Source organism: Mesocricetus auratus, unplaced genomic scaffold (assembly GCF_017639785.1).
Source record: "Mesocricetus auratus isolate SY011 unplaced genomic scaffold, BCM_Maur_2.0 Super-Scaffold_100676, whole genome shotgun sequence".
Lineage (NCBI taxonomy): Eukaryota > Metazoa > Chordata > Mammalia > Rodentia > Cricetidae > Mesocricetus > Mesocricetus auratus.
The window spans coordinates 149,121,115-149,140,632 of record NW_024429266.1 but is presented as its reverse complement, the minus strand read 5'-3'; the positions used below and the strand labels follow the sequence as shown (position 1 = coordinate 149,140,632).

The 19,518-nt window shown below is 44.0% G+C and overlaps 1 long non-coding RNA gene and 1 pseudogene across 4 annotated transcripts; one reads left to right on the top strand and one right to left on the bottom strand.

Annotated features, from left to right (window-relative positions):
• Positions 1-4,306: 4,306 nt before the first annotated feature.
• On the bottom strand, positions 4,307-5,188 carry LOC106021202 (annotated as a pseudogene).
• Positions 5,189-7,110: 1,922 nt separating this feature from the next.
• Positions 7,111-9,981, top strand: LOC110341052. 4 transcript variants are annotated; one of them, XR_005874279.1, is made up of 6 exons: positions 7,111-7,254; positions 7,586-7,666; positions 7,843-7,942; positions 8,417-8,585; positions 8,930-9,046; positions 9,880-9,981. It is a non-coding gene; the product is annotated as an uncharacterized LOC110341052 (long non-coding RNA). The 4 variants fall into 4 exon arrangements; XR_005874278.1 differs by having other exon boundaries at positions 9,876-9,977; XR_005874277.1 differs by lacking the exon at positions 9,880-9,981 and adding an exon at positions 9,284-9,409.
• Positions 9,982-19,518: the final 9,537 nt, after the last annotated feature.

The window sequence follows — 19,518 nt, the reverse complement described above, 5'->3', positions numbered from 1 at the left end:
TCAGCATCTCTGCTGTCCAGTGCTACCTCAGCAAGCCTGAGGTCACACTGGGGTTGGTCTTTATGAAGGAACAGGTTATTAAGTTCACAAGTGTGCCACCATGGAGGGTCTCATCCTCACTTGGGATCAGAGCAGAGATTGGTTGGGGGACTGGAGGAGTCTGGTGGGAGGGATGTGGAGGAGGGGAGGTATCTGTGATTGACATGAGAAACAAGCTTGTTTCCAACTTAAATAAAAATAAAGGAAAACAAAAACAAGTGTGCCACAAGTGTGCACTGTTAAGGGAAGCTTTTTCTTTGCTAGCCGCTTTGGTTTATCTCCCGCCAGTTGCCTGGCCTCTGCCGCTTTGTAGTCCCCAAATAAACACACAAGATGCCTTATTAATTATGAAGCTGTTGGCCTTGCTTGTTTCTTACTGGCTAGCTCTGACTTAAGTAATTACCCCATAATTGTTAATCTAAGTATGTCTCTTACCGGAGAGGTTTCCGGGCTTCCTACCCCAATGGTGTTACATCTCGACTCTCTGTGTTTCTCCTTCCCAGAATCCTCCTGGACTCCTAGTCCCTCCTATCTAGATTCCCTATTGGCCAGACAGTGCTTTATTGGCTTAAGACTTCCCCAACATCTCCTCTTTTCTGTTTAAACAAAAAGAAAGGTCTTAACTTTAACACAGTCAAATTGTGTATAACAGAACAGTTATCAAATAAGAACATAGTTACAATATTTTAGCAAGATTTAAAGAAAATATCATCCATCCTATCCTTGTGAGTTCAAAGTTCTTTATGTAGCTTATCTTTTATCATAACTAAGGAGAACTATAACTATAACTATCTGCCTTCAACTCTATCAAAGACCACAGAAGGATAATATATAAACACCAGGATTGACAGGGACATCTTGCTACCTGGACAGTCACCCAAAGTTCCTCTGTAGCGTTGGGGCATCCATCTTTAGCCCATAGGCCACAATGTATCCAGAAGATTTCTTAGCAAAGCAGGAAATTTCAAAACTGTCCATCTGCATCAGCAGTCTGTCAATCATATTTCTGTGTCCTACAGAAAGTCTGGTAGACTCTTCCATGAAGCAGGAACCCTGTAAGACTGAGTTCAGTAGTCACTTTTCTGTGGGTCCTGCATGTCCAGTTTATCCAACAACAGTCAAGCAGTACAGGCAAGAGCAGTTTCTTGCCCAAATGGCTAATCTTGCCATGTTGAAAGCAAACTCCATAACAAGTTTCTTCGATGCCCATCTTCCTCTCAGACGTAATTGGTGCTGCCAGGAGCAGACATTTCTCATTGTCAAGAAAAACCCTAAACCATTTTAAATGCCATTTTCTGAAGGTCTTTGAGAGGTTTGAAGACTATCTATCTGTCTCAAATACATCTCTATATATCTAGAAAACCTAACTTACCTAACTATAAGTTCTAAGTAACTATCTATAGTCTGTATTCAATTATGCATTATGTTTTAAAAGAGCAGTATAAGCACAATACTTAATCAAGAGGAGAAATATACACATCACAAAATTGACCTTGAATTTGTGTCAATAAATGAAAAACAATACCTATACCATAATTCTCTTTTTTACCATTAAAAAAGATTGGCTGTGATCACTAGCCAATTATAAACAATCCCATTTAAATGAAAACAAAGATTTATAAACAAGATGGGAATTGGGGCGTCGCTCATTCCAAACTGCTTCCTGCTGGAAAGGGGCGCTGTTTATACCATGGGGATCATGACAAAACTCAGAAACCTGTATAAGTCCATATTTTCGGGGTCTGTAAAGCTGCATCATCTTAACTGTCTCAATTGTTGGAACACCTTGTCCACTGCTTCCGGGGGTCTTGGTTCGTCGAACCACTGAAGCCTGGAAGGAATCCTCAGCTTTTCATTTTCTGTAGAAACATAAGCAAAAACTCTTTTTCCGAGTAACATATCCTTATACTTAAATTTTGAAGTCAAGGCATTTTCAAAAGATAGAAGCTGAATTCATTCAGCAGCATTTATAATCAAGTGTACTTCAGTAGCAGTTCCTTCCTTAGCAATCAAAAAGCTGAAAAACACAATAGCATACAGTATCTAGACTCTCTGTGTATTTTCCATCTTTACGTGGCTTATTTATTTATTATTACTTTATTTCTTTCACTTTTATTTATTTTTCTTTGAGACAGGATTTCTCTTTGGAAATCTGCCTGCCTCTGCCTCTGGAGTAAATCCTACCGGCGTGCGCCACCACAACGCCGGCTTTTGTATTTATATACCACTTTGTCGTTTCATTTTCTGTCTCAATCTCACGTATATTTTTAAACACACTGTAAACCTTTAGAGGTTTTGTTCATCCAAGTCTGACTTTACTGTAAAGCTCTATGTTTTTCTGGCCACGTGTCTTATCTGTAAAACCGCGGCTGTTTTAAACTGCCATTTCAAGATGGCGGGCATAAGCGTGATTCCAGTTTACCGCCTCAGTCCATGCTGACATCCAGCAAAAGCTGCCACTTCCAGCTGTATGTACACCCCTTTTAATCGTTAGCAGAGTCTCTTAAAACAACCTTGCTGGCTGTTTTTTTGTTTTGTTTTGTTTTATGCAGAGTCAGGAAGACTCCCGTAAGCCAGCCGCGTGAATCTCAGCTTGTGGCTAGCAAAACAGAGCACACCTGAGAAAAATGTTGCTACCAAAATCTGTGCTTCTCTCTGTTCTTCTGTTTCTAAAATTCCTTTAAATCTTGTTATTTTGCGTGGAAATTGACACCATTTTGTTAAGGGAAGCTTTTTCTTTGCTAGCCGCTTTGGTTTATCTCCCGCCAGTTGCCTGGGCTCTGCTGCTTTGTAGTCCCCAAATAACACACAAGACGCTGTATTAATTATGAAGCTGTTGGCCTTGCTTGTTTCTTACTGGCTAGCTCTGACTTAAGTAATTACCCCATAATTGTTAATCTAAGTATGTCTCTTACCGGAGAGGTTTCCGGGCTTCCTACCCCAATGGCGTTACATCTCGACTCTCTGTGTTTCTCCTTCCCAGAATCCTCCTGGACTCCTAGTCCCTCCTATCTAGATTCCCTATTGGCCAGACAGTGCTATATTGGCTTAAGACTTCCCCAACAGTGCACAGTCACCCTCTGTCACAAAGGACAGGAGGAAAAGTATGAGTAAAATGAAGTAAGTGTCCCCACGTGGTTCTGTGGGTGACTCCACGATCCTGTTTCCTTGGAGCCAGGTTCTCACAGGAGTCGTGGCTTCTCTTGGCAGGGCCCAGGCAGCAGCACAGGTGTCTGAGGCAGTTCACCATTGCTTTCTTGACCCCCTTCCAGCTGTGGCGCCTATGGCTTTGGGAGGAAGCTGGGCCGGCAACCTCAGGCTGGCCATGGGTGATGGCATTCTCCTCTGTGATGGTGTCATCCTGAGTCATGGTCGCTGCCTGGGTCCTCCTCACTTCCAGGGTGATGGTGGCTTCCTGAAGGATGTCCTTGTGCTTGCATTATGGTCTCTTCCTCTGTGATGGCCTCAATGTGAGTCATGGTCATTTCTTCTGTGATGGTCTCATCCTGAGTATTGGTCACTTCAAGTGTGATGTCCTCTTCCTGGGTTATGGTTGCTTCTTTGTGATGGTACCTTCCTCATTCATGGCCTCTTCCTGTGTGATGTTCACTTCCTCACTAATGTCTTCTTCTTGTGTCATGGTGTCTACCTGCCTTGTATCCCCAGAGGAGGAGCCTCTGAAAGTTACACTCTGAACTATCTCCACTGAGCTCCAGAATTCCTCTTGGTAACTGCAGGAAGCTCTGTTGCCTGTGTCACGTGTGGTCTCATTGTGCTCTGGACTAGAAGAAGCAGTGTACATTAAGAGTGATGATGGGTGGACACTGGCCATCAGGCTGCCACTTTTCCCAATCATCAACTCAGAGAAATTCTCGCTCATTTCCTCGCTACTGCACATGAGGAAAAGAGCACAATGCCTGTTCAGGTAGACTAGGTGGGGAGGTCAGGTCCTCTCTGAGTGGTGGCACAGGGTGACAGACATGCTATGCCTTGTGCCTGGCATTCTTCTCATGCTCTCTCTCCTGGGGATTGGATGACAAGGTGAAGGTCAGGGGAGCAGGCTCGCTAGCTCGCCTTAGGGGCACAGGGAAGGTGTGAAGATCACCCAGGTTGAGGACAAGGTCTGGCTGCATGGATTTCACCTGGTGATGGCAGCAGTCTCCCCCAGGAGACTGGTGTTGGAGAATCAGGGAAGTGGACATCACCTGGTTGTAGTTTTGGTCTCTCAGAGAATCAATGATTTCCTCAGACTTATACCCCATGACCATCATGGAGTTGACAATGCTTGGGCTCAGGGCGCCTGGGGGTTTCTGTGTGGAAGAAGGTGGCAAACGAGCCTTGCTGTCCCTTATCATGGGGCGCCTCATGATTTGGTCAATGGTGGGCCTCCTGCCTGGGTTGATCATAAGAAGTCAGGCAATGATTATGGAAATATCGGTGGAAATGTGCTGAGGTATGCTGTAGTTTGAGTCAAGGATCTGATGTGTCACGCCTTCAGAACAGCTGGCCTGGAAGGGAAAGGGCCCAACTACCATGAGGAAGAGGAGCACACCTAAACTCCACATATCAGCGGCAAACCCATCATAGGCTTCTCCTAAAAAGAGTTCTGGGGTACTGTAGTACGGAGTACCACAGAAAGCTTTCAGCATGTGCCCTGGGACCACTTTGGCAGCAAGGCAAAAATCACAAAGTTTGGCTTTGCCCATGCTGCCGAGTAGTATATTATTGGCCTTAATGTCCCTATGGGCAATATGGTTGTTATGGCAGTACTGCACTCCAAGGAGAATCTGGGTAAATAGCCTCCACGCCTCGCTCTCCTGTAAGGACCCCATTTCCAGAATGTGTCAAAAAAGATCTCCCTCTGATGCGTGCTCCATCACTAAGAAGGTGGTATTTTTGATTGGAACATATCAAACAATTTAATGATGTTCGGGTGTTTCAGAGATTTCATGATGTTAACTTCACTGGCAACAAGCAAGGCATGCTTCTTCTAATTTCTAATAACTTTTACAGCCACACAGGTTACAGCAGGAATGTGGAAGGCCAGTTTCACCTTGGAAAATTTTCCCTGGCCCAGGGTCATCATCATCTTATAGTCAGCCATGAAAGACTCCTCAGAGGAGTAGCAGGCCTCCCTGCCCTGATCCATTGTCGGGTCCTTGGTGATATGTCTAGAACCGAATTCACAAGGGGGAAGTTTAAAGAAACTGTTCAAATCAGGCCCAGGAGAATGTGCATAGATATACATTCCTATGTCCTAAAGGAAGACACTCAGAGACAGTGCAGACAGCCTAAGCAGGTACTTAATTCTCAGGAAGAGAAGAAAGCATCTTCCACAGCAGTGGACTGCAGAATATGACACCAATAGGGTATGCAGGAACTGTCCGGAAACTCAGAGAATAAAACAAAGGTCACAGAAGCTAAGAGCCACTCATTGGGGAGGATCATGATCCTCTTTCTGCACCCAACACTGACAGAGGTGAGGTTCTAGTAAAACCAGATTCAAGAGCAGTTGCCAAGACAACAGACACTTGAAAACCCAGAGTATCCATGTGGGGAGATGGCTCAGGAGAATTCATTCAGAGAATAGGCAGCCTCTGACTACATCGGGATGTTGTGACAAAATGTTGTGTTCCTTCGAACCCCAGGGCACCTGTGAGGGTTAAAGATGACGTCATTCAACACATGATACCCACTAGGCCTGAAACTTCTCACCAAAGCCCAGAATCCCAGAGGCAGTAGATTGATATTCCAAATGGTCAAGAAAATATTCGTCTGCCAGAACCCTAAGACAACATGTGGAAGATGTTTCTTCCTCTCTTAAACAAAATTCCTTTGTTTTGTCACTTAAAACAACAGAAATTGCTTCCTTGTGTATCTGGACATTCACAAGATAAGATCAAGTGCCTGGGGGCTGAGTGTATAACAGGGCTGTGTTCTAATTAGAATTGGTGTGTTTTCTCACATGATCAAGGAAAAGCATGAACTCAGTCTATGAAGCTTTTTCTTAAAGGCCACATTTTCTTCTGTGTGACAATCTCTACTGTACAACCCAAGATGGAAATTGGCTTTCATTCCCTGACAGCTGTGTTAAGATGTCACATGAACACTTCCATTTTATTTTCTGACATTTGTTTCTGTCCACATTGGTTGGTAGGAATAGGATCGCCACCAAGTCTTTTCCTTTGTTGGTTTTAGTGTTCACAGAGTTTTGCCCTGTAACTCGGGTTGACTGAACACTGTGTGTCGTCCATGCTGGCTTTATTTCCCTGTGGTGCTGCTGACTCTGTTCCTCCTTAGGTGCACTGGAACACTGCTAGAATTTGTGTTTTAGTCAAGGTCTCATCTGTCCCAGACCTGGAGCAGGATCTTTGTCTTCTTGTGCAATTCCCCAAGGCAGAATTTCTGGGTCTGAACCCCTCTGCCCTGCTCAGGAGGAACAGCTCAGGGTCAGTGTAGGGAGTTCCAGGCTGAATGTAACCGTCATAAAGAACATGCACGTTCTGATTATTTGAACTCTGAGATGAGAACACTGATGCTTGGAGCTGTGTGAATGCAAAGACTGAAACCAGGCTGTGGCAGCATCCTTGTCTCATCTCAGGCCTGGTGGAGGAGAGAGGCAGGAATGGCAGCTTGCTGGCCTGAGATCAGTGAGACACCTCATTTGAAAAGTAAGGTGGATGTCCATGGTCGTGGACCCCCCCTTTAACCCAGGACTGGGGGAGAGCAGCCTGATTTCTGAGTTCTGGTCTGGTCTGCAAACTGCCCTACAGAGAGAGTTCAAGCACAGCCAGGTATATTCAGGTATGTCTCAAAAAACAAACAAATGAATTAAGGTATAAAATCACTGGATGAATATTCCTGGTCTACACATGTGCTCAAAGTGTGAGAACAGATAGACACGACCACACACACACATACACCCCTGTGGTCATGGATGTGTCATACAAACATACATACATACTCATTATGTAAGTTCTCCAATCCTGCCTTACCTGTTGTTCCTCAATACAGTCTAGACCCTATATCCATGGTATTTTATTCTCATTTCCAAAATTCCTGACTCTTGAACCCCACAGTGATGTAACTCTCAGTCCCCTCAAATGAGAAACCCTTTTCCCTCCCTCCTCTTATTTTGACACAGGTTTTCTGTATGCAGTACAGGCTGCCAAGACTGGTGACTCTCCTACCCCCAACTGAGTGTTGGGGCTACAGGTGAGCATCTAACCCTATTGGGTTTTGTGGTTTTGTTTTTAAATGATTCATGTAGGTGTGGATATCCTTAAATTTTTAATCTTTCTATCTCCATGTACCAAAAGCAGGGATTTCAGTAATTCTTTACCAAGTCTAGTTTATTTTGTCCTGGAGACAAAACCCAAGGTTCCCTATATCCTAGGCAAGAGCTGTCCCAACGGAGTCATACCTGTATCTCAGCCAAGCCTGGGATTCACTGTGTAGCTGAGGAAGACCTGGAGCTCTGGATCATCCCTATCCCTATTAGAGATCTGCATGATTGACCAGGCCTTTTCTCTTTTACCATTTCTAGATGACCTGTCTTTCTACTGAGAGTCTTCTGAAGGACCACAAACACGAGCTGTGGCCAGACACCACTTTTCTTCTGAAGCTGGTGAGTTGTGACCTGGCTGGGAGGGAGGTAAAGGAAGCTGTCCCCATCCCATGCCATGTCAAGGACACTCAGGTCAGTGTGCAGCAGCCCAGGTCATCACCTGTGTAGCCAGTTATTTTCAAAGCCCCGTTCTGATTAGCAGTCCTCAGGCTGGTCTCATCTAACTCTCTACGCAGCTCCGTGGGACAGAATGGAAGGCAGAAGCCTCCTCATTGCATGTCCACAGCAGCAGCTGATGACAGTTGGAAGATGGAGCCTCAAACCCATGGCTTGAAGGTTCAGCCCCCTCACCCCTGGGGTCTCATTCCCTTCCATTTGCCCTTTCTAGGCACTTTGTGGATTTCTCTTAAGACTAGATGGCAGATCCAAGGTGAAGGTGTATGCCAATAATCCCAGGACTCTGGAGGCTTAGATTGGAGACTTGCCATAGACTCAAGGCCAGCCTGGGCTATATAAGGAGCAGTAGTCTAGCTTTGGTGGCAGTGTGAGATCTCTCTCTAAAAACAGAATGTGAACAGGAGGACTAGGGATCAGTGTGTCCAGCGTGCACAGCGGTTCTTGGTCACGGTTCTTTCCCTGCACAAATTAAAACCAGGTAGAGTGTGCCTGGTATTGGGGGTAGAAACAAGAGGATCAGGCAGTCAAGGTCATCTTCCAAAGCAGAGAGTTTGAGGCCAGTCTAGGAGGAATGACACTATTTTAAATAAACAATCCTTACTCCCAAATCTTAATGCCCATATCTGAGAAAAGAATGCCATGGAAGCCCACCACAACCTCATATTCCTCGAGAATCACAATGCCTTTCCCATGGAGAGATGAAAACAGCATCCAGATGTGTAGTGAATATTTCCTGTGATTCACATCTGGAATTGGCTGAGCATTGAGTCATCTCTTGTGCAGTGTACTGAGGAGCTGTTCAGTAAGTGCTTCCTATTGATCATGTGGGAGGAGGGGAAAGGGAGGAATGGAGGGCATGGAGACTTAGTACTGGGACAATAAGAAAGGCAGAATGCAGCAATCTCTTGAAGCTGTGAGACCCTCTGATGTTTTGCTGCCCCCTTGTGGCCATTCTATACCTGTTCCCAGTTAGTGCACCTGAATTGCTGCAGTCTCTGCTTCAACTCAGGACACAATTGTGGTTGTTAGATGGGTTTCAGACTGAGGTGGAGGGAGGCTTGCCTTGCTAAACCCATCTAACATGCTTTTATACTCCTTCTTTCATTTGTTTTTTCCATTTTTGATAAAAAACAAAATATCTTTCAGAGCTGGGCTGTCCTGATGTCCCTGAACCAATTTCATAGACACACTGCTGCTCCTGGACATGCCCTCCACAATAGAGATGACTGGGTTGTGAGTCAAGACTGTGAAATCCATACCTGGGTGAGATTCAGAAGCACAAGAGGGCTGGGACGGTGCCTGTCTGTCCATACAGTGCCTGCTTTCATTGTGAGATATGAGGTCATGACCCAGAGTGCCAGGGAAAACCAGCTGGCTGGCTGAGGCTTGTTATCCCAGAACTTGGAGATGGAGGGACGTGCATGTACCTTTTGTGTTGTCTTTGTTTTGTTTTATTATGTTTCTGAGACAGGGTTTCTCTGTCCTTCCCTGTCTCTCTAGAGCAGACTGGCCTTTGTCTCACAGACAGTTGCCTGCTTCTGTCTCCCAAGTGCTGGGATCAGAGGCGTGCACCACCACAAACACGACCACACTTGACTGCAGGTGCTTCAACCTTGCTGGACTTGAGAGAGCCTGTGTCCAAAACACAAGGTGTACATATCTGTGAGTTAACATTTGAGGGAATACATGTGCTACATACTTAAAAGTTAGAGCACACACATGGATATATACAAGGACACGGATGCACAAGCACACAATTGTAAATATATTACATGTGAATGTGTCTACACACACACACTCACACACACTCACACACTCACACAATGTAAGCATAGTGATAAAGAAGCGCTTTATTTGAAGGGCTGCATAGCCTTTGGTAGTCCTGACCTTCATGCAGGAGCATCCTGGTGGGCAAGACCAGGAAGTGAGACAGGGTGATACTGCTGAGAACACTAGGGCAGTCCTCTCTGGATGCTAGGATCAGAATTCCATGCTTTGGGATGTTTATTACTGCTGAGTAGACGCAGGTGGTGTGCTGACAAGGTGGTCCTAGCTTTATTAGCACCTGGGTCACTTAATGTCTCTGCTCTAGGCAGCTTGGGACTAGGCAAGTATCAGAAGCCAAGGCAGATGGCCCTGCACTAGGAGAAAAGAAGACCACCTCCATCAATTCTACTAGCACACCACCCCCAAAGCACTGAGTTATGTTTGTTACGTTGGAAATAAAATTCATTGTTTAATGAGGTTTTTGGGTTTTTTGTTTTTGTTTCATTTATCCTTTGTTTCCATACCAATCCCAGTTCCCCCTCTCCCCTCCTTCTGCTTTCCCCTTATTCTGCCTATCCCGTCTGGCGTCTTCTCCTCAAACGGGGTAAGGCCTCCCATGGGGAGCCAAAGAAGTTTGTGCCATCACCAAGTTGAGGCAGGACCAAGACCCTCACCCATGTGTCTAGGCTGAGCAAGGTATTTCTCCATAGGGAATGGGCTCCAAAGATCCAGTTCATGCACTAGGGATATATCCTATTCCCACTGTCACTGGCACCACACACTACACAAGCCTCTCCACTGTCAATGGCATTGATGGGGTGTGTGACTAATTTGGTCCTATGCAGGTTTCCCAGTTGTCTCTCTGCAGACAGTGAGCTCCTGCTAGCTCTGGTCTGCTCTGTCTCTGGTTTTCCCCATCCTTCTCTTGACCGCTTTGCTCATATCGTCAGTCCTGCCTCTCTTTAACTGGTCTACAGAAGCATGGGCCAGTGCTTAGTTGTGGATCACTGCATCTGCTTCCTTCAGTTACTGGACGAATGTTCTATGATGACAACTGAGAGAGTCCTCAATCTGATTATAGGGGAAGGCCAGTTCAGGTACCTTCTCCACTATTGTTTAGAATGGAGTCATCCTTGGGGATTTGGGCAGTTCCTGAGTGCCAAGTTTCTTGCCCATCCCTTAATGGCTCTCTCTTTCCAAGTATTTCTTTTCTTTCTCACCTTCTCTGTTCTTCCCCCCATATTGACTATCCCATTACCTCATGTTCTCCTCCTCACTCCCCTTCCCTTCTCTGCTCTCCCCTTCCTACCACCACCACCACCACATTCTCAATTTCCTCAGGAGATCTTGTCTATTTCCCCTTCCTAGGTAGATCCATGTATGTCTATCTTAGGGTCCTCTTTGTTACCTAGCTTCTCTGGGGTTGTGAAATGTAGGTTGGTTGATCTTTGCTTTATGTCTAATATCTACTTATGAGTTAATTCATACCATATTTGTCTTTCTGGATCTGGGTTACCTCAGTCAGTATGGTTTTTTTCATTTCTTCCATTTCCTGAAAATATCAAGATGCCATTTTGTCTTTACCAGTGAGTATACTCCATTCTGTAAGTGTACCACATTTTCTTTATCCATTCCTGTGGCATCTAAGGGCATCTACATTGTTTCAAGGATCTGGCTAGTGCAAATAATGCTGCTATGAACATAGTTGAGCAAATGTTCTTGTGGTGTGAGTGTGCAGTCTTTTTGTATGTGGCCAAAAGTTGTATTGCTGGGTCTTGAGGTAGACTGATTCCCAATTTTCTGAGAAACAGCCATACTCACTTCCAAATCAGCTGTACAAGTTTGCAGTCTCAATAGCAATGGAGGAATGTTCGCGTTACTCTACATCCTCTCCAGCATAAGCTGTCATCAGTGTTTTTGACCTTAGCCATGGTAGTTTTGGTTTGCATTTCCCTGATGACTAAGGATGTTGATCAGTTCCTTCAGTGTATTTCAGCCATTTCAGATTCCCCTGTTGAGAGTTCTCTGTTTATATCTCTAGCCCAAATTTTAATTGAATTATTTTGGTCCTCTGATTTCTAGTTTCTTGAGTTCTTTGTATATTTTGGGGATTAGCCCTGTGTCTGATATGGAGATGGTGAAAGTCTTTTTCCTATTCTGTAGGCTGACATTTTGTTTTGCTGATCAATTCTTTACCTTACAGATCCTTCTCAGTTTCAGCAGGTCCCATTTATTATTTGTTGTACTCAGTGTCTGTGCTACTAGTGGTATAGTTAGGAAATCGTCTCTTGTGTTAACGTGTTCAAGGCTACTTCCTGTTTTCTCTTCTATGAGGTTCAGTGTGGTTGGATTTATGCTGCAGTCTTTGATCCATTTGGATATGAGTTTTGTACGTGGCAATAGGTATGGATGTATTTGTCTTCTTCTACGTGTTCACATCCAGTTATGCCTGCACCACTTGTTGAAGATTCTTTTTTCCCCCATTTCATATATGGTAGCTTCTTTTTCAAAACTTCGGCATTCATTGATGTGTGGATTAATATCAGCATCTTCTATTCAATTCCATTCCTCCATCTGTTTTTTGCCAATAGTAAGCTATTTTCATTACTACAACACTATAATATAGCCTGAAGTCAGGGATGTTGATGCCTCCCAGGCTCTTTCAGTGTAAGAGATTGTTTTGGATATCCTGTTTTTTTTCCATATGAAGTTGAGTATTCTATTTTCAAGGTCTGTGAAGAATTGTGCTGGGATTCTGTTGGGGATTGCATTGAATCTGTAGATTGATTTTGTTATGATTTTTACTATGTTAATCCTACCTAGCCAAGGGCATGCTTGATCTTCCCATTTTTCTGACATCTTCAATTTCATCTCCATAGACTTAAAGTTCCTGTCATACAGGTCTTTCAGTTTGTTTAGAGTAACCCCAAGATGTTTCATTTTGTTTGTGTCCGTAGTGAAGGTGATGTTTCTCTGATTTCTTTCTTAGATCATTTTTTATCTGTATATAGGAGGGTTACTAATTGATTTGAGTTAATCTTGTATCCTGCCAAATTACTGAAGGTGTTTGTCAGCTGTAGGCATTCCTACAACAAATATCAAAAGTTTCCCATTAGTACCTCCTTGATCCCCTTTTGTTGTCTTATTGCTCTAGCTAGAACTTTGAGTACTGTATTGAATAGATATGGAGAGAGTGGATAGCTTTGTCTTGTTCCTGATTTTAGTAGAATGGCCTTGTGTTTCTATTTAGTTGGAATGTTGGCTGTTATCTTGCTGTATATTGCCTTTATGACAGTTAGGTATTATCCTTGTATCCCTCATCTGTCCAATTTTTATCATAAAGGATGTTGTATTTTGCCAAACTGCCTTTTACTTAATTAGATGATCCTATGTCTCTTTTTCTTTCAGTTTGTTTATAGGATATATTACATTGATGGATTTTCATATGTTTAACCATCCCCCCATATGGTGAAGCCTAGTTGATCATGGCAGATGATTTTTCTCATGTGTTGTTGGATTTGATTTGCCAGATTTTTGTTAAGCATTTTTGCATCAAAATTCATGAGGGAGACTGGTCTGTAATTCTCTTTCTTAGTTGCATCTTTCTGAAGTTTGGGTATCAGGGTAACTGTAGCCTCCTAAAAAGAGTTCAGCAGTGTTCCTTCTGTTTCTGTTATGTGGAGCAATTTGAGAAATATTGGTATTATCTCTTCTTTGAAATTATGCAGTGAAAAAATGTGGCCCTGTACTTTTTTGGTTGGGACACTTTTGAGGACTCGTTCTATTTCCTTAGTGGTTATAGATTTATTTAACTCATTTATCTGGTTTTTATTTAATTTTGGTATGTGGAGCTTATACAGAAAACTGTCCATTTCCTTTAGTTTTCCAATTTAGTTGAGTACAGGTGTTTGGAATTATGACCTGTTGAATATCTAGGTTTCCACATTGTTTTTTGTTATGTCCTTTTTAATTTTGGATATTGTAAATTTGGATATTCTCTCTCTGTGTTTTTATTAGTTTGGATAAAGGTTTGTCTATCTTTTTTCTTGAAGAACCAAATTTGTCTCATTGATTCTTTGTATTGCTTTCTTTGTTTCTATTTTATTGGTTTCAGCCCTCAATTTGATTATTTCCTGCTGTCTACTCCTTCTGAGTTTTCTTTTTTTTTTTTGTTCTAGAGATTTCAGGTATTCTGTGAATTTGCTAGTGTTGGATTTCTCCAGCTTCTTTATGTAGGCACATAGTACTATTAACTTTCCTCTTAGCACTGCTTTCATTGTGTCCTGTAAGTCTAGGTTTGTTGTACTGTCATTTCCATTCAATTTAGGAAGACTGTAATATATTTCTTCCTTGACCCTGTGTTGATTCATTTTGCACTGTTCAATTTCCATGCTTTTGAGGGCTTTCTGCATTTAGTGTTATTGTTGAAGTCTAACTTTAAGCCATGGTGTGCTGATAAGGTACAGGGGATTATTCCATTCTTTTGTATCTGTTAAAGTTTACTTTGCTATTGAGTATATGTTCAATTTTAGAGAAGGTTCAGTGAGGTGCTGTGAAGAGAGTATATTCTTTTCTGTTTGAGTGGAATGTTGAATAGATGTCTATTAAGCCCATTTGAGTCCTAACATCTGTTAGTTCGCCTATTTCTCTGTTTGTGTCTGGCAGACTTGTCCAGTAGTGAAAGTTGGGTGTTGAAGTCTCCCACTATTAGCGTGTGGGGCTTGATATGTGATTTAAGATTTAGTAATGTTTGTTTTACAAATGTGGGTTTCCTTGTATTTGGGGCATAGATATTCAGAATTGAGTATTCATCTTGATGGATTTTTCCTGTGATGAATAGGAAGTGTTCCTCACTTCTATTGGTTAATTTAGTTTGATGTCTATTTTGTCAGATATTAGGATAGCTACACCAGCTTCTTTCTTAGGTCCATTTGAGTGGAAAATGTTTTCCCAATCCTTTACTTTGAGGTAATGGATGTCTTTGAAGTGGTATGCAGCAGAAGGATGGATTCTGTTTCCATATCCATTCTCTTGGTTTGTGTCTTGTACTTTCATAGGCATATCCTTTATGTGCAGAACATTTTCTTCTATGATTTTGTTGAATATATTATCTGTTCCTTTGATCTCCTGAACTACTTCTCCTTCTTCTATCCCTAGTAATTCTTAGCTTCAGTCTTTTCATTGTGTCCCTAATTTCCTGGATATTTGGTTATAAGTGTTTGTTGGATTTAACATTTTCTTTGGCCCGTGGATCAACTTCCTCGATGGTATCTACAACGCCTAAGATTCCCTCTTCCATTTCTTGTATCTTGTCATTCCTGATCATTTACCCAGATTTTCCCTTTGCAGAATTCCCTGTGCTTGTGTTTTCTTTATTATCTCTATTTCAGTTTTCAAGTCTTGAAACATTTCCTTCATCTGTTTGACTGTTTCATCTTGGTTTACTTTAAGGTACCTTGTTTACTTCTTCCAATTTTTTGTTTGTGTTTTCCCCTACTTATTTAAGTGACTTCTATCATTTCCTCTATAAGGGCCTCAATCATCTTCATCAAGTTTTTTTAGAGTCATTTTCTCTTTCTTCATCTGCTTTGGGATATTCGCATCTTGCTGTTTTAAAACCACTAGTTCCTGTGGTTGCCCTATTGCTCTTTATGTTGTAAAGTGTATTCTTATACTGTTGTCTACCCATCTGTTCCCCTATCAGTACAGGTGGAGTTTGAGCTTCAGAGGAGGTCCCTCTTCCTCCGATTGGTGCAGTTGGAAGCTGTGTCTCCATTGATCACTCCTCCTGATGCAGGCAAGGAAGCATTCTGCACATTGCTGCTCCAGGTGTAGGCAGGTCCAAGGCTCAGGGGTTGATCCTCCTGGTACAGGCTGGGTCACAGGCTCCAGTGGACATTCCTTGAGGTGCAGATGGGGCCACAGTTCCTGTGATCACTCTGGTAGGTGCAGGCAGGGCTAAGTATCTCCTGGTTGTTGACACAGGCACATGTCATACAGAGAGTGGCACTCGATGCTGGCTGGGACACAGGGGCACTTTCCCAGAGGAAGTTCTTAGCTTCTGGAAGCCATGCTGTGCACATGTCAAATCACTTCCCACTTTGCTGCTTTTTGTTGTTTTTGAGACAACTTCCTTTCTGTTGCTCTGCTTTGGCAGGCCTGGTGCTATGTAGCTCATGCTGACTCTACATTTGAGCAGTCTGGCTTCCTGAGTGGCTGGGATTATAGTTGTACTTCATCAGTCACTCCCTGATCCTTATGGGCCTGTTTTTACTTCAATTTTTTAAAATAGGGCCCCATGTATTTTAGGTTTGCATTGAACTTGCTGTGTATCAGAGTCTATCTTGATCTCCTGATCACCTTCATCACTTCTTCAATTCTCATTATCATAAACCTGGGCATGACATTCATTACTTGAAGCATCCTAAGCAAGCCCTATTCAAACTGTACTACATGTGTAGCCCCAAATGTGTTTGTTTTCATGAACCCTTCATTTTAAACATATATGTATGGGTGCATCTAAAGACACAACTCTATTGGTGCCTGGTAACATTGGAGGCCATAAGATGGCACTAGATCTCCTGGAACTTGAGTGAACTATCATGTGAATGCTGGGAATTGAAGTGGGTCTCCTGGTATTACAACCAGAGCTCTCAATCACTAATTCTTTTCCCCAGCTCTTAGTCTTTTAATAATGTAACTTGTTGTGTGCATCATCTTTTAAAAGAAAATGCATATTTGGAATGCAGTTACAAGCAAAAGAGCCACCATTGCCATCAGATAACACAACTATCTCACAAAACACCCTCAGAGCTAGGTTTGTTGTCTGTTGACATTCTAGATCAGCATGTCCTGTGGGCACATTTCTGATTGCCTTCATTGTTGAGCACAGACTCAATCATCTCATGTGTCTGTCCCTGGACTGCAGTGTTAAGACAGAATACTGAAACTTAATAGCAAGCAAGAATGCGTATATTGCCTCTCTGCTCTGGACTATGGCAGTGATATGTGTAGGTGATTAAATTCTTGCCTTGAATCCTGCTCTATGACAGCGACCTGGATTGTAAACCAAGTAAACTCTCTCTTCCATTGCTTTTTGTTGTCACGACCACCTCGACCAGCAAGGAAGACGCGACTCAGGAATCCTTCTCACAAGCGGTTTATTCAGGACCTAGAGGGCAGGGTTATCTTTGCTCTTTTTTTTTTTTTTCTTTTTGGTTTTACGAGACAGGGTTTCTCTGTATTGTTTTGGAGGCTGTTGGGCCAGCCCGGCCTTGAACTCACAGAGATCCGCCTGCCTCTGCCTCCCGAGTGCTGGGATTAAAGGCTTGCGCCACCACCGCCCGGCCCTTCTCTCTGGGCAAGGTGTCTCCAGAAAGAACCTCCAGAAGGGAGATCAAATTGTGCCTGTCCCTCAAGTCTTCGTAGAGATCATTCACATGTTTGCGAACCTTCATGAGGTGCTGATTTATCCATTTCGTAAATGTTTTCTTTTGAACTTTGTCCCGCTCATCTTTGTACCTCTCCAGGACGTCCTCGTAGGCCTGGAGGTACTCCTGCTCCTCCACGTACAGGTAGGCAGCAGGGGACAGGTACCCCGCCATGCTGGGGTCCGGGGGGCTGGCCGCGCCCGCGGGCCCGTGACCCGGGAGGAGGCGTCAGAAAACCCAGGCTGGAGGGACAGCGCGGAGGCAGGCCCGGGGCAGCGTCCCCAGGGAAGGCTTCGGGTGGCCACGGGCGGTGGCGTGGAGCAGGGAGCCTCCTGACCCTGCGCCCCGGGCCGCGGCGCTGCGGAGGACAGCGCTGCCCCGCCGGGATGCGCCCCGTACGGGCCACCAACTGTCACGACCACCTCGACCAGCAAGGAAGACGCGACTCAGGAATCCTTCTCACAAGCGGTTTATTCAGGACCTTGAACAAATCTTCTGACCCCAGGGAGTGCCCGCCCACATCTTAAAAAGGCCCTTGGGCAGCCAACCCCGGTAAGCCATGTGGCAACAGCAGATAGGTCCACATACGAGGAAGCAAGCCTGATATCCAGCCTTGACCAAATAAGGAGTTGTTTATCACAGAGAGCACTTGCTGTTGGGCTAGCAGAGGCGGAAGCCAGCACCATCTTAAGGGTGCGGCATTTCGCAGCTCTCTACAGTTCCCCCTTTTTTGTTTAAAATGCAACAGGCAAGAGTAGAGGTCTGATCTCTGACAATGACAGGGACATTGTACTGATTTTTGTTTGGCGTCATCCACCCAACAAACATCAGACCCGTCCGATACCCTTTTTTTCCAGAGGCGGGACTCTTGGGTACCAACCCGCATGCAATCAGACATGCTCTTCTCTGGGTCATTATTAGCTGACTCAGAGTGCAGTGCTCTGCCTCGCATCCTGAGCGTATTTAATTAGTTCTTAAGGTGGCTAACCATGCCTGTGGGGGACTGTCCTGCTTCAATAGTGGTAAAGGCCTGAATGACCATGGCTGCATTGTGTCTCTTTGTGTGACTCTAATCTTACATAGAAACCACAAGCAAACCAGGGAGACCAACACCAAGAGACCTGTTAATGCTCCTATACCCGCCCACTCCTTAAGATGGTTCATTGTAGAAGTCAGCCAGGATGATAATCCTGATGCAAAGGAAAGGTCCACTCTGGTGGAATTCACATGGACCACTGCCATCCGGAGTTCTCTCATGGTGTCTTCAAAATCAGACGTCCAATTCTGTAGCAAAAACTGAGACAATCTTTTAGACAGGTTAGCTGCATGAGTGAAATTTTGATATTTTCTGGTTACAAGAGGATGAGGCTGCAGCATCAAAAGCAGCTGATGACTCTAGAAAATAAACTAAAGTCAGAGATGGATGAACACCGTCTCAGATTAGAAGGGAATTGGGCTACAGCCCACACCAGCACTGGCCCTGAGGAATCAGAAAATGAGGATGATGGCTACGATGTGCTTAAGCCACCTGTGCCGGCTGTCTAATGTTAGCTCCTCCTTTGGCTGGTTACCTCTGGATGGTGATCCTACAACAAACTTCAATGAGAGTTCCCAAGTTCCTGAGAGGCCCCTAAACCATTCCCTCGGAGAATCAACTCTGAACGAAAAGCAAGTAGCTGTCAGCAAGGTGGAGGTGCCACTGCTAACCCTGCTTCCACGGCCGCCTCACCACAGCTCTCGAGTGAGATTGAGCGTCTCATGAGTCAGGGCTACTCCTACCAGGACATTCAGAAAGCTTTGGTCATTGCCCACAACAACATTGAAATAGCCAAAAACATCCTCCGGGAATTTGTTTCTATTTCTTCTCCTGCCCACGTAGCTACCTAGCACATCTCTTCCTGCCGTGACTTCAGAGGACCCATGAGCCAGGCCTCCACTCAAGGAGCACCCAGGAAAGCAGTGGCTTCTTTTGGGATGTCCACAGTGAGGTCCCACCTTTTCTGTGGGTATTGATCGACACCCTGGTTCCAAGATTTCAAAGCAGTAGAATGACTATGGAGCAGCTAGTGTGTTTACTGTTGTGTTGGTCTTAAGAGTGTGTTTGTAGTTCTTTAGTCCCCATTAGGAGAGGGTGGATTTTTCAAAAAATTGAAAAACACAATAGCATACAGTATCTAGACTTTTGTGTATTTTCCATATTGTTCCTCAGTCCCATGCAAAATCAAGATCTCTCCCTAACTTCCAAAAATCTTAAATTCTTAGAATGAAGCAGCTCATTCAGAGCCAAAAAATTTGGGTGCAACTGAGAAGCGCCCATAGCCAAACTAACAATGTTTTTACTTTCCGGTTGCTGCTAGCCAAACTAACAATGTTTCTTTTAAGCTTCTAATGTTTCTTTTTAGCTTTTACTTTGGGTTCCCTGCTAGCCAAGCTAACAATGTTTTTACTTTTGGTTCGCTGCTCCACGAACCGTTTGTCCTGCTCTCTCTTTACCTTCAGAGAGGAGCAAACCAACTGCTCTTGTCCCAGTCCTTTTTT